General features: G+C 39.4%; 1 protein-coding gene across 2 annotated transcripts in view; it reads left to right on the top strand.

Annotated features, from left to right (window-relative positions):
• Positions 1-14,111, top strand: part of Gab2 (GRB2 associated binding protein 2) — a 188,441-nt gene that overhangs the window by 61,306 nt on the left and 113,024 nt on the right. Inside the window, exon 1 of one of the 2 annotated variants that reach the window (XM_047519265.1) lies at positions 8,374-8,798. The exons of the other annotated variant lie outside the window; for it this stretch is intronic. The gene's annotated coding sequence lies outside the window, so the exon portion shown is untranslated. Of the gene's footprint in view, positions 1-8,373; positions 8,799-14,111 lie in introns of those variants that run through there. 2 annotated transcript variants of the gene reach the window in all.

Raw genomic sequence — 14,111 nt, 5'->3', positions numbered from 1 at the left:
TCTCCTAAGAGCCATTTCAGCCCACTTCAGCCTATTAGATTGAAGATGCTGGAAGGCGAATGGCTTTAGCAGAGGAAAAGGTCAGATTTAAAAGCTTTTCTGGGCTTGGTATTTATTGTTGCTTTTTTGACCTTCAGAAAAGTCCCCTGTGTGTTTGTCCTTGATTTTTGCCTTTCCCATTAATGCTTGAAAGCTGCATTGCTGGCCAGACCCAGTCTTTGGCATGGATAGTTTCCTACGGGGTGTTATTTGAGAAGGCGTAGCCCCCATCCAGATCACCAATCCTGCTGCTTTTCAACACCGTTGTAATGTCAAAAGTCTTTTTGACTCTTGAGTATTTTAGTTTTAGTAATTCTGTTCTCTCTCTCTCTCTCTCTCTCTCTCTCTCTCTCTCACACACACACACACACACACACACCATGCTTAGATCTAAATAATTTATGAGTTAGTATTTTAAAATACAGAAAAGTGAGAAATAGGATGGAGTGCCTGGGGAAATCACTTAACCTTCCTGTGAACCTCTTCCAAAGCATACAGCCTGCCACCTGATGATTACAGGGAGGCAATCAATCATAGTGTCTGGAACACAGTAGGCCCTTCCAAAATTTTCCTCTGTTGGGGGATAACCATCATTCTTTCAGTATTGTCAAGCACCTGCTGGGCCCAAGGCATGAGCAAAGTTTGTTTATTTCATTGGTTCTCAGTGTGCCAGCCTTGGACCAGCAACATCATATCACATGGGAACCTGTTAGGAATGCACATTCTTGGTCCCAAGCCTACTGAATCATAAAGGCCAGAAGTGGTAGCCTCAGTCTGTATTTTATGTAGCCCTTTAGTGATTCTGTTGCACGCTAAAGTTTGAGAACCACTGGCTTATTTTAGAGTTTAGTACCAGAACCTATTAGATAATGTAAAATTCCTCATGTTAATTTAGAGCAGCACTGTCCAATACATTAACCACTAGCATGGGTGGTTATTTAAATTTTAATAAATTAAAACTAGGTAAAATTAAAGGTTCAGTTTTTCTGGTTGCACTGACTACGTTACAAGTGCTCAATAGACACACATTCCTAATTGTGACTCTGCCAGGCAACACGGATACAAACATTTCTGTCATCACAGAGAATTCTACTGAATGAAGCTGGGCTTAGAACAGGAGGCCTCGCACTTCAGCATGAGTCAGATCAATCAGAGGACTTGATACAATTTAGATTGTTAGACCACATCCTCTCATTTTCTGGTTCAGTAGCGCCTGGAGTGGGACTGAAGAATTAACAAGACCCTAGATTCTCCTGCTGCTGGTTCAGGGACCTGAAATTGAGACCACTGGTCTAAAATAAGAATTCTTGATCTGAAATTTGCAAACTTCCTAAAAATCAGTGGCAAATATTATATTTATCCATGTAGGCTAATATAGGTTACAGAATGTAAGGCCATAGTTTTAATCCGATTCTCAAGTGAGTCTGCAGAAACACCTTTAGGTGCAATAAATAAAAAATCTGACAAATAGTGACTTAAATCACAAGGACTTGTCTGTTCATTTAGCAAAATAAGAGGCAGGAAGTTTGAGGGTTCTTTCAGTAGCTTATACATGTTATAGGAAAATCAAACACCTTCCCTCCCCAGAACGCCACTAATTTGTGTGTTTATTTTTTGGCCATAACTAAGTCACATGCCCACCTGTCTAGAACAGTCCTAACCAAGGGAAATGGGATTTACGTAATTGCTTTAGACCAATTATGATTCAACCCCTCCAGCTGGGAAGGGGTCCACCTTACCTGAGACCTTGATTACCACCATTTCTTTGAACACAATATTAATTTTATAACAGGGGTGAAGGGAGAAATGGCTGTTGGTCTCTCAGTGAGTGACTCCCCTTCAAAATTTAAGAGTGTCTTCTCTCCATCTCTTCTGCTCCTGACTTGTTTTCCACCTGCTAGATAAGCAGAGCCCAGACTGCTGTGACATCCTGCTGGGCTCTGTCCTCTCTGTGCCTTGGATAGGTGAGGTGGGTGGATCTATGCCTTGGGAGTTAGCATCAAGTTGGCCTTCAAGCTGGCCCCCCTCTGGCAAGCTCCCAATTCTAAAAGGGGCTCTTATCTGCTTCCTTTTGGCCAAGTCTTTGCCAAAGTACAATTTCTTAGGCTTTGATTCCTCTGTCCTTTACTTTGGTCCATTATTCTTTCCTCTCACTAACCCTCTGAGAATTGATCCTGAATGTCCAGGCCAAACCCTTGGATTCTGCTGCTGACTTCCAGGTCCTGGTCTACATGCCTGGACCCCTTCTTGTTTCCTCCCACCAGTGCACTTTATTGGAGTCTTCACTTTTGCTAAGTAGGGAGATCATGTCTAAAGATGTACAGTGTGAAAATCTTCCATGTAGAAATGGTAAATGAAGCATTGGGAGTCACTGAGATCATTGAAGGAGAAGATGTGAGGGAAAAAGCTGAAAGCACCCACCAGAGCCTACCGAGGCAAGCTGACAGCATGGCCATCTAGGTTTTTATCTGTAAGCTCCACAGTACTCTGAATCCCAGACTGAGAGTCATGTGGCCTTGGGAATCCAGAGGGTGCCTGATCAAAGGGGTGGCAGCAACTGAGCACGGAGAGCTCTTTGTCTTTTGTCCCCTATCTTCCAGAGCATGCCTACTTTTACTTGTAAATTATGGTACTATACAAAATCTTTCATAGAGAAATAATGGGTTCTATTTCTCTTGAGAGAGGGAGACTGTGTGAGCAGGAGCATCCCTGGCTAAACGATGTCCAACGGCTCTTCTGACATTGGTGTTAGCTAGGGGCTAGAATACAGGTACTAAGCAATAATAAGTAAAATGGAAGCATAGGATTTTCCTATTTTATTTATTTAATTTTTTTCCTACATTTTTCGGTGCATTGTAATTATACATAATTGTGGGATTTGTTGTTACATATTTGCACATGCACACACTATAGCAATATAATTTGGTCAATATCATTTGGACTTTCCTATTTTCGAAGGATCTCTGACACCTTGTTCTCTACATGGTTTTGAGCTGACAGTTGCCTCAGTCAACTGCTGGATACAGTACCCAATTGTTTGCAGCAAAAGTCCTGAAAATCTGTTTCCTCTAAAAACTAACCTTCCGCAACTTCCCTCCCTCATTCTCCCAGGACAGAAGTGGACACAAGGGGGAATGTTTCAGTTCCTCTGTAGGATTATATGTCTTCCTCTAACATCCTTGTTCAGAGTGTCTAGGGAATTTTTATTTTCCAAAGTTGCTTACCAGAAACAGTTTGGCAGAGCACAGTTTGGGGAGGAGGCTTTATAGTTAAATGAGCACAAAAGCACATGTCCCCGTGGTGAATTTTGAACACAAGTGAAGGAGGAGCCAGAGGAGCTTTAATAAAATTGCAGTTCAGGCTAAATCAGGAATAGAAATGAGGAACAACCCAAAAGACCACAATTTGCTTTAAAGCACTTTATCCCTGACTTTTAACAACACATACCAAGGGTTATGACAGAATGTCAGTGTATGCCTGTATGCTTTTTAAAAGTTTTCATTTGGTATTCTAATTTATAGTGAGACATTGAAAAGCTGCCTGTTTTTATAATACCAATTTCAGAAACTGAAGCTTGGCTGCTGAGAAATAAACAGGCAGCACAGTGATTCTCAAAGAGGAAGTGCATGAGAATTTTAAGGCTTAGGAAGATTATTTTTGGTTAGAAATGGAGGACATTTGTTGAAAGTTGAAAAACATGATGAGTCCAACCTTGCTAAAGTCTTGCTTGCTAGAGTCTCACAGATGATTGGACACTTAATCCCAGAGCCCAGGTCTCTGCTCTTGTCCACAATGTTGGTGTTTCTCCTGAACTACCCCTCCAGAGCCTTGTTTCCCAGGGTTCCCTGCTGGGGTCCAGTTTCTGCAGCTTAAGCCATATTCTCCTTGATCTGTTGGCCTGGCTTCAGGGGAGATGGACTACAGCTGGTCTGAAATAGAAGACAGTAAATTTACTTAAACTTTCAGCATGAACCATTTGCTTAACTTTTTCCACTGTGATGAATGAAAATATAGACAACAGACTGTTTCACAAGACAGAGACTAAGAATGAAAAGTGCACAGTTTGTCTTTAAAAAGAAACACATTATAGGACTTTTTTTTTTTTTTTTTTTTTTAAACCTCTGTCATCTGTGATCCATTCGTCTGTTCAGCCAAGATATTTTGGCTTTTTGACTCTGGGAAACCAGTGGGTGGGTGAATTTGGAGGAGCCAAGAGTTAGCAAAATACCAGCAAATTCTGGAACCCCGTGAGGATTCTCCTCGGCCCCACAGGCAGAGGTGAACCTCACCTCCCACTCTCCCAGCCTCCCTAGAGAAAGACTGCTAAAGCTCTCCTGCTTGAGAGGATCCCCAGTCCTGATGAACTTAATCTCCAGGAACTCTTCCTGTCACTATTCCATCAGGAATTGGCCTGAGGATGCCCTAAGCACTGTAGGAATAACAGAGTTGTCTTTTAAGTCTCCTGATCTGATTAAGTCTCCAGATCCATCATTGAGACCAATTCTACCATTTTCCATTCGAGTGACTTGACGAGTTTTAAAAACCACCTGAGCCTGTTTCCTTAGAAAATTAGATAGATGATCATGCCTATCTCATTGTATTTGTTAAGAATTAAATGAGATAGTGTGTATGAATTGCATAGTGTTTTCCCCAGTACCGGATTGGTATTCAATAAATTAAAAGAGTTCATAATCCCACTTATTTTTTTCAGCAACTCATGCAACTTTGTTTTGCTAGGGACCATGAGATCAGAGACAGTAGCTTGCTAACTTGATTCTAGTTGCAGTAGGAGTGCCAAAGGGACTTACCTTTATTTTTCTTATCAACTTTAAGGAGTAATGTACATAGAATGATACAATGAACTACATCTGTTTAAATTTAGTAAGTTTGGCAGGCATCTATACTCAGGGGATGAAATGGCACTTCGGTGAAGGTACAGGACATTGGTACCATCCCCAAAAGATTCCTTTTGCCCCTTTGCAATCTGTCCCTTCCTTTATACCCAGGCCCAGGCAAGCACTCATCTGTCCTTTTCACTATAAATTACTTTTGCTCTAAACAAGTAGAATCATACAGTGTACACTTTTTGTCTGACCTCTTAAACTCAGCATAATGATTTTTGCTTGTGTTGCTGTTGTTCAATGTATCCTTTTTATTGCTGATCAGCATTCCATAGTGTGGATTTGCCACCTGTTGGTGAACCAGGTCAAATGGTTAAGGGTTTGTTAAACTTTCTAGGAAACTGCCAAATTGTTTTCCACACTATACTGTTTTACTTTCCATCAACTGTATCTGTGAATTTTTCATTGCTCCACATTTTCATCAACACTTAGTATAGTCAACTTGTAAAATTTTAGTCCTTTTAATGGGCTTATAATGGTATTTATTGTGATTTTAATTTGCATTTCCCCAGTGTCTTAACAATATTGAAAAAGCATCTTTTCATGTGCTAACTGACTTTTTATGTATCGTCTATTGTGTAGTATCTGTTCAAATCTTTTGCTCATTTTTAATATTGTGTAGTTTATATTCTTATTATTGTAAGAGTTTTCTATATAGTCTGGATACTAGTTCTCTGTAAGATAGAAATACGTAGCAGTTTTCTTCCAGTGGGGTACAGTGTGAATGTTTTCTCCCCAACTCCCTTTTCATGTTCTTAATACCAATTGAGGAGTGAAAGTTTTGAGTTTTGATGAGATCTGTGTCTTAAAATTCTCTTTTGTCATTTATGCTTTTCATTTACTTCAAGGTCATGAGGATCTTGCTCCTATATTTTCTTATGGGAGTTTTTAGTTTTAGATTTTATATTTAGATCTATAATCCAGTTCAAGTTCATTTTTGTATATGATGTGAGACAAAGGTTAATATGGAAATTTTCTTTTGAATATCTATTATTGCATAAATAACTTTTCTTTTGTACTAGAGATTGAACCCAGGGGTGCTTAACCACTGAGCCATATCCCCAGTCCTTTTTATTTTTTATTCTGAGACAGAGTCTTATTAAATTGCTCAGGCTAGCCTCAAATTTGGGATCCTCCTGCCTCAGCCTCCTGAGTCACTGGGATTACAGGCATGCACCATGTTCAGCTATAAACAGAAACTTCATTTAGTTTTCAAGAAATAAGCATTCTAAGATAGCAGTTTTCTAAGATAGGTAGTCATTATCCCCCTTTTAATGATGAAGAAAACAAGTCTCATATGAACTTGCTCGAATTGTACAACCAGGATTCAAACCATGGTTTCCCAGTCCAAAGCCCATGTTCTTTCTACCTATTATGTGGGCTCTGTGTTTCCAATATTCAGTTTGGTTCTCTATGGAAAAAAAAAAAAAAAAACAGCTATACCCTGTGAGGAGGATACAAAACTGTGAGATGGCACTGGTGCTCTGAAGATATTCATATCCCCAAGCTGAACCTTGTGCCATAGTCACAGTGGGAATGTTGAGTGAGGGCTAGGTTCCCATGTCAGCTCATTTGCTCAAGTGTGTATCTCAGAAGCTATGAATATAATTCTTCTGGCACTCTCTTGATAAGGGACTTATTCAGAATTCTTTTTCCATTTTATAGCTTGTCTATCAGAAACATGAAGTTAAGTGCCTGACCACACAGATAGTTAATCCTTAGAGTATCAAGCTGGATGATTGACTCCCACTATGTTTGTGTGAGTTTTTATTTTTGGAAAACAAATAATGAGTCAGTCTCCCTCCCTCCCTCTCCCTTTTTCACCCCTCCTTCTGGATTCTCTTAGATACTGTGGTCACACTAGGTAAATAGTCTTTTTCATAAAATTTCCCCTGAACCATGACAGAATCAGAGGTCCCCTGCACTCTGATATGCAGGGCCCCTCTCTAAAGAGAAAGGTCTTTCTAAGACTGTTTACTTTTGCCATCTTGAAAGTGTCTCTGCATCTTACTTAGCAGAAAAAAATTTTTTCTTTAACCTCCCCCGTCCCTCGCAACACACACACACACACACACACACACACACACACACACACACGGAGGGGATATAGATGGAACAGCCAGCACCTCTGTTCCACTCCCTTCTTCCTTCTTCCTGTCAGGCAGTATGGTAGAGGGGGGAAGGGTACAGGACCCTGCAGTGAAAAGAACTCAGGTTTGCCAGTATTTACATAGCTAGCAGATCCACTCAACCTCTATGATGTTAGACTTCCTCATCTGTAAAATGGGAATAACATTTACTCTATGGGTTTGTTATAGAATATCCGTACAATATCTGGCACCTGGATAATTTTATGTTATTTTTTCCTGTTCTCTTTTATTAAATCTCTTTCTGGAGAGTAAGGATATGGGATGCTCATAAAAAGTCTGAATGAGGGATTGTTTGAATATTAAAAAGGATATTTTTTGAGGACAGAGCCCTTTAGGTACTTCAGCAGTTGTACTGCTTTCTCTTTGACTGGTCTGATCAGTCAAAGTTCAAAGCCCAGCCTTTGTGGATGAAGGATTATGGTCATTCTACCTATTATTTTCTTTGTAGATGCCAACTAGATTGTCCTGGGTCTCTGGAGGCAAACTGTATAACGTCTATAATGCAATTATTTGCTAGTGAGAATATCAATCTTGTGGACAAAAGTGTGAGTTGGGAAAGGGGTGTGTGAGCAAAACCACACACCTTTTTTAATATGGGGAGGACCAGATACAGGTTGGAAGGGAAGAATGGGGAACTCGTTAACATATTTGGGAGAATTATACCTGTGACTTTTTGAAATACAGTCACGGGAAGCACCAATCTGTGTGTCAGCTGGTAAAACGAGAGCGAGTCAGGGTCTGTCGAAAGCATGGCCTCTTTTCTGAATCACTTAACTTTTTTGAACTTTAATTTTGTCATTTGTAAAATTAAAATAATTGTTTCCTGAAGCAATGTATAGGAAAGCTCACTGAAAGTAATATTTTCAGTAATTCGCATCAGCAAGCATTTGAGAGCTTCCTACTTGTATGAAGTCCATGTGATCTACTGGGGAAGTAAAGGCCAGGTACACTGTGCTCTTGTTCCTATGGAGGCTGTCTAAATGATATGGACCCTGGTCTCAAAATTAATTGCTTTTGAAGGGAAAGAGTGAAAGATAAGTCACATTCCTTAGAATCTACTACAGGAATCTTTTTGTGAAGAGGTGTAGACAAAGGGGTTTAGATAAAGAGGGCTTGCATTCCAGTTAAAAGATCAGGGACAGCAACCTGAAAGAGGTAGCATTAAGGTAGCCCTTGAGGGGGCAGTATATTTCAACACAGTTGGGAAGGAAGATGGGGCTGCATGAGGTTTGGATGAGCTTGAGCACAGGTGCAGGGCTGGGCTCAGGGCAGGTCAGTCAAGAGCATTCCTTAGAGTATAAAATTGTAGGTTGAGATTTCTGTCTCTGTGAGCATAGTTATTTGTTCATGGCACAGGAGGGCGTGATCCCTGTTTTTATTTCTATGGGGCTTCCATAGAGAAGGCAGAGAGAAATAATTTCCTTCAGGTTTGGGTCCATCCGGCATTTGTTAGGCAAGAGATTGTCTTGTACATAGGAGCAAGAGCACAATGTACCTGGCCTTTTCTTCCCTTGTCAGAAGCTGGGGATTCTGAGTTTCTTCTAAGCAATTCTAGGACCATTTCATATTGCACTTACCCAGTCAAATGAGAACTTGAATCTACAATTTTTGAAGAAGGTACTTGAAGAGAAGGACAACAGGGACAAGGACAGGCTGGCAATGGGAGAGAATACTGCTGGAATTAGACCTTTGGTATCATCGTGAAAAGGTGAGGAATTTGTTTTCTATCCCTCTTTCTGTCCTTCTTCCTTCTGGAAGTTCACTGTCATCTCACAGTTGTTTGGTACTAACAATCTAAAATTCTTTTTGGTAGCACTTTCCCCCCATGCCCAGGATTTTTTCATCCTGAGCAACATTCAAAAATTCTCTTTCTTGTTGCCTATAAAATGAAGTCAGATTCCCAGACCTGGCTTTCAAGGTAGCCCCAGCCTGGCTAGAGGTGTCAACTTGCCCTTACCATCTTATTTACAATTGTATCCTGTTACCTTGAGTCTGTAGTTTAACATCTCTCATCTCTTTCACACATAAGCATCTGCTTCATTTATTCATGTACCCAATATTTATTGAATGCCTATTGTGTGTTATTTTTTTCCCTGGAAACATTGAGCAACTGGTGTGTTGTAGGCCTTGTTGTGGAGCTTGTGAAAGAGAAATAGGAGAGGAGATCATCTTGGCAAATGGAGACTTAACAATGAAATATAGTTGAGGAATCAGTGTGACATTAATTGTAGGTGTGACAAGAGGCACTTATGCAGTCTAGACTCCTTGAATAACCATTGCCTTTGGATATGCTGATCCAGATCACTAGTAGACACTGGAGTCTTAAGTGTTTCTGTTAAATTCAAATACGTTGTCAAGTGGAAACTAGTGGTCCTGAACTAGAGTTATCAGCTCTAGGACTGATGATGGTTTCATAAAGGGGATGCCTGAATGCCTCTTCTGATTGATCAGATCAATATAGTCAACAATTTCACTCTGGTAATACCTCCTGTCACTACTGGAGGTCTGTCTCATGGGGTGCTTTGCCTTCAGTGGTGATTCCCAACAAACAGGTGGAACATGCTATATATTTGCCCACCATATTGACTCAGTTCCCATTCCTTCAACAAGCCTTATCCTTTCCTGCTTCCATGCTGTTGATCACAATTATGATGGAAAGAGATGATTTGGAGCCATATCTGAACTTGAGACCTTGATTCCCCTCTTATTTACTCTGTAACCATGACAAACTTAAGAGACTTCGAGAGAAAAATAACAGTACTATACTTTCCAGGGCCATCTGTATTAAGATATAGATGAGAATTTATGTGGAATTACCATGCTGTCACATGATAAGTACCATTTCTTTTCTTTCTTTCCTGGGCACTTGCTTTTATTCCTTCCCCAAACTCTACTTAAAATTCTGTCCATTATTTATTTAGCTCTTCTCTCATCTGTCCAGTAAAGCTTTTCTAGTGTTCCTAGATGTGAAAGATAGGGGCTTTTTCTTTTTCTCATATATGCTTCATTGTGTGGGATTTTAGACTTTCTCTTTTCCTTTCCTTTCCTTTTTTTTTGGGGGGGGGGGGTACTGATGATTGAACCCTGGGGCACTTTACCACTGAGCCATATCTCCACCCCTTTTTACTTTTTACTTTGAAACAGGGTCTCATTAAGTTGCTGGGGCCGGCCTTGAACTTGGCGATCCTCCTGTCTCAGCTTCCCAGTTGCTGGGATTACAGGTGTGTTCTACCATACCCAGCAAGACTTTTGAAGAAAGAGTTCCAAGTAGAAAGGGGAACAGCACAGAAATGGTAGAAAACTGAACAAAATTGCAACCTATTTGGAAGCAGAAAAATAAAGATCAGTAAGAGACAGTGTGCAAATGGTGTAAATGAGGTGTTTTGACATTCAATGCAAGGTGATTCTCAGCCTTATTTCATCCCACTAGGCCTAATATGAAGGTTGTCTCCAGTTGCTACTATTAACCACAGAAAAGTAGCCACTGATTCTTCTTTATTCAGTGGGAGAAGCCTACCCATCCCTCATAAAACCCTGAGCTTTTAGGATTTGATGCTATGTTTTGATTCAAATTGGGCAGTCAGATTCCAGACTTTTCTAAGAAGACCTAGCTTGGTCAGCAGAATAGAAAACATCAAGAATGACATTCTGGTGATCTTTGAAGGGAACACCCAAAGATGTTCAACACAACTGCTTGTTCTTTTATTTTTTCATTTCACACCTGGTACAGTCAGGAAGTTACATTTAAAAAACAATTTTCTCTTTCAAAACAAAACAAAACAAAACAAAAACCTCCCAGTCAAAAAAAGCACTTATTCATCCACTATCCGGAAGGACTCATTCATTGGAGCTGATTGTTCACATTTGTAGAATTTTGAATTTTGTAGATGGAAGGGGACTTAGAGTTGAATAAGGTCTTCAAAAGGAAACAAAAGGCTCTTGCTTTCACTATGAACAGAGTTCATTCACAAGACAGTTTTTCCTAATCTATGAGAAGTGATTTCAGACTATTAGCTAATTGGTCGAGGGAGGTGACCTCTCCCTTTACAAGGGCTGTCTGCTCTTAGGGATCCACATAAAGAACACATCTTAAGCTTTCCAGGACAGCCATGAGCAGCCCCATCAATTCTTCCATGTAATGGCCAGTCATAACCACAGAGGAACAGTGCATTTCACTGGAGAGCAAAGCCATGAAAACCCCAGCAGCTGCCAACAGCTGATCCTTGCCACCACTAGCTCAGTGTTGTTTTGGGCTTTGAAATATTTCCGAACAATCTTCCAATTTGCGCTATTGTAAGGAGATAAGTGACCTTCCAGAAATAGTCTGCTGTTTATTATTTTAAGTGTTATCAGACGCTTAGTCTGTTGAAATGACACTCATTTGTTTAGTAGAAAACAAGGGCAGGACTCATTTTTGACCATCTTGAAACCTCAAATGGGTACAAAAAAAGAAGGAAGGGAAAATTTCTGTAGGAAAGTTTAAAATTTTCTGAAATTGAAATGTGAAGGAAATGAGAAAAAAAGAGATTTCAAGAAAGGAATCAGGAGAAGATAACTCAAAAGAGTATATAAGTTGAAGGATTCCTCTGTCCCTAGTCTGAGAGGCAATGAAACTGGAGTTACCTTTTAAAAAAAAATAATAATAATAATATGTACTTAGAATGTAAAGTCTTATGATGAGAATGACCATAACCATTGTAAGATGACCCTCAAACCAAAACAACCCCAGTCTGGTGATCAAGAGACTTGGTGTTTGTAGCACTTTGTGTATCCTTGTTAGTGTAATAATTAAAGGTCAGGACTTTGGACCTGTCACACATGAGTTTAAATTCTGTTTCTTTCGCCTACTTACTTTATAACCTTGGCTGAACACTTGGTAAGGATTTATCTCAGAAATACTTCCAGTTTATGTAAAAAAAAGCTGACTGATAGTAGTTTAAACAAATATTTCATTTTTCTCATATTACAAGAAGTCTGTAATAAGCAGTTGTTGCCTTTGGTTTAGAGACACAGAGAGTTGTGATCAAGGATGCTTATTCTGCCTTCCATCCAGTGTGTTGACTTTCAACCTCATGGTACCAAGAAAACTTAAAAATTTCGCAGGAGCCCCCAAAAGATTTCTACTTGTGTCTTACTGCCCAGAATGGTAACATGTGGATACCCCCAGTTAGAAAGGAGGAAAGTAAATGTTCTGTGTTTCTAGACTCTGAAATGGAGATAAAAAAGGAAAAGAGGGGATTGTGAATAACTATTACATCATCCAGCCAGTAGTGCAGCTTCTGGTGCATCATTCAATTAATGTTAAAGCTCTTATGATGATGGCAACAAAGAACACACCTCATTGTGCTTCTCTGAGGATCAAGTATAATATTTAACATTTTTTTACTTTATGAAGTGCTTTATCTATGAAAGAAGTTTGTTGATGGTTATTATTGTTATTACATGTTTAGAAATTTCTTAATGATTGATCTGAAGAAAGGACAACCACCAAGGAGAGCGTGCCCGTGCTTTCATTCTGTCCTGGCCTAGCACCAGATCTAATGCTTGCAAAGACTTCCCAGCCCACCCAGAACCACAGCAGTTGCTCATTCCTCTGAATTCCTAATATCTTTTCTGACACGTACTGTTTATCTCCTGCTTTGTATGCATGACTAGGTTATGCATACAATTAGCTAGGTTCGAAACTCCTTAATTTTAGGATCTATAATAGAAAGTGCCTTATGAAATGAAGGAGAAATTCAATTGCTATAGTTTCTTGACTGAATATTTTCTATTTTTCACTGACAGCTAGACTCGAGGTCGACTAAGGATGGAGGGTGTTTAGAAAGATGGTTTATTCTTTGGGTAGAAATTTTATTTTCTTTTGACAGTGCTCCACCATTCTTTCTCCAGCTTCCGTCTTCTTGCTTTTTTCCCCACTAAGATGAAAGGGGATGAAACATATCATTCCATTTTTTATTTAACTTTCCAGCCTTTTCTTAACTAACTCTTGACTCTGACTTAGTTTATGGGGAATTTTACCCTACTTCCTGGTAGGGTAAAAATCTCCTAGCTTCTCAACTGCCATCTCTTAAGATCACGACAGAATGCAAATCCCTGGAAAATAGCTTCTGTGGTACCCTTGTGCACACTCTTGTCACTGTCCTTGTTTCTTTCTGGAGACTTAAGAGTCAAGTAGTATTGGAAAAACAAATCCATTGACTGAAAACTGAGGAGGAATTGATTTTCTGATCTTTGCTGAGACCGAATGCTCAGAATGTGTAGGAATCTTAGAACCTAACAGTATTAAATGAACATTTAGCAAGGAGTGTTTAGTAGCAAAGATAGCTGCCCAATCCTAGGTTCCTTCCACATTGTTCGTTGCTACTTCTAGTTGTCAAAACTGCCCAGGGAGTCAGGCACGGTGATGCATGCCTGTAATCTCAGAAGCTCAGGAGGATCACAACTTCAAAGCCAGACCCAGCGACTTAGCGAGGCCCTGTCTCAAAAAATAAAAAAGGACTGAGAATGTGACTTAGTAGTTAATGCCCCTGGGTTCAATTCTTGGTATTTAAAAAAAAAAAAAGTGCACAGTGAAATACAGATATCAGAGTAAGCACAGCCCCTATATCGAACTGGAGGTGTAGCTCATTGGTAGAGTACTTGCCTAGTATGTGGGAGGCCCTGGGTTCATTCCCCAGCGCCTCCCTCCTCCCCCACACACAAAGAAAAGAACAAAACAGGCAGATTTCAGAGCAGTCGAATTTACTGACTTTCTTTTTACTATGACCCTCAGATTTTAGAAATAGAAATATGAGTACCTGCTAACATGTAATTAATTTATTTAATTTTAATTTTAATTAAAATTTTATTTTATTTATAAAATTTTATTTATAAAATTTAATTTTAATTAAATTTTATAAATAAAATTAAATGAGCTTAAATTCTTAAATTATTATATAATTTATTATATAAATAATATATTTATATTGTCATCAATCCAATTATTTTGTTTGTCTGTTTGTTTAGCTTTGAATTGTAC

This window comes from Sciurus carolinensis, chromosome 11 (genome assembly GCF_902686445.1).
Source record: "Sciurus carolinensis chromosome 11, mSciCar1.2, whole genome shotgun sequence".
NCBI classification, from domain to species: domain Eukaryota; kingdom Metazoa; phylum Chordata; class Mammalia; order Rodentia; family Sciuridae; genus Sciurus; species Sciurus carolinensis.
This window is presented reverse-complemented; position numbering and strand designations above follow the sequence as displayed.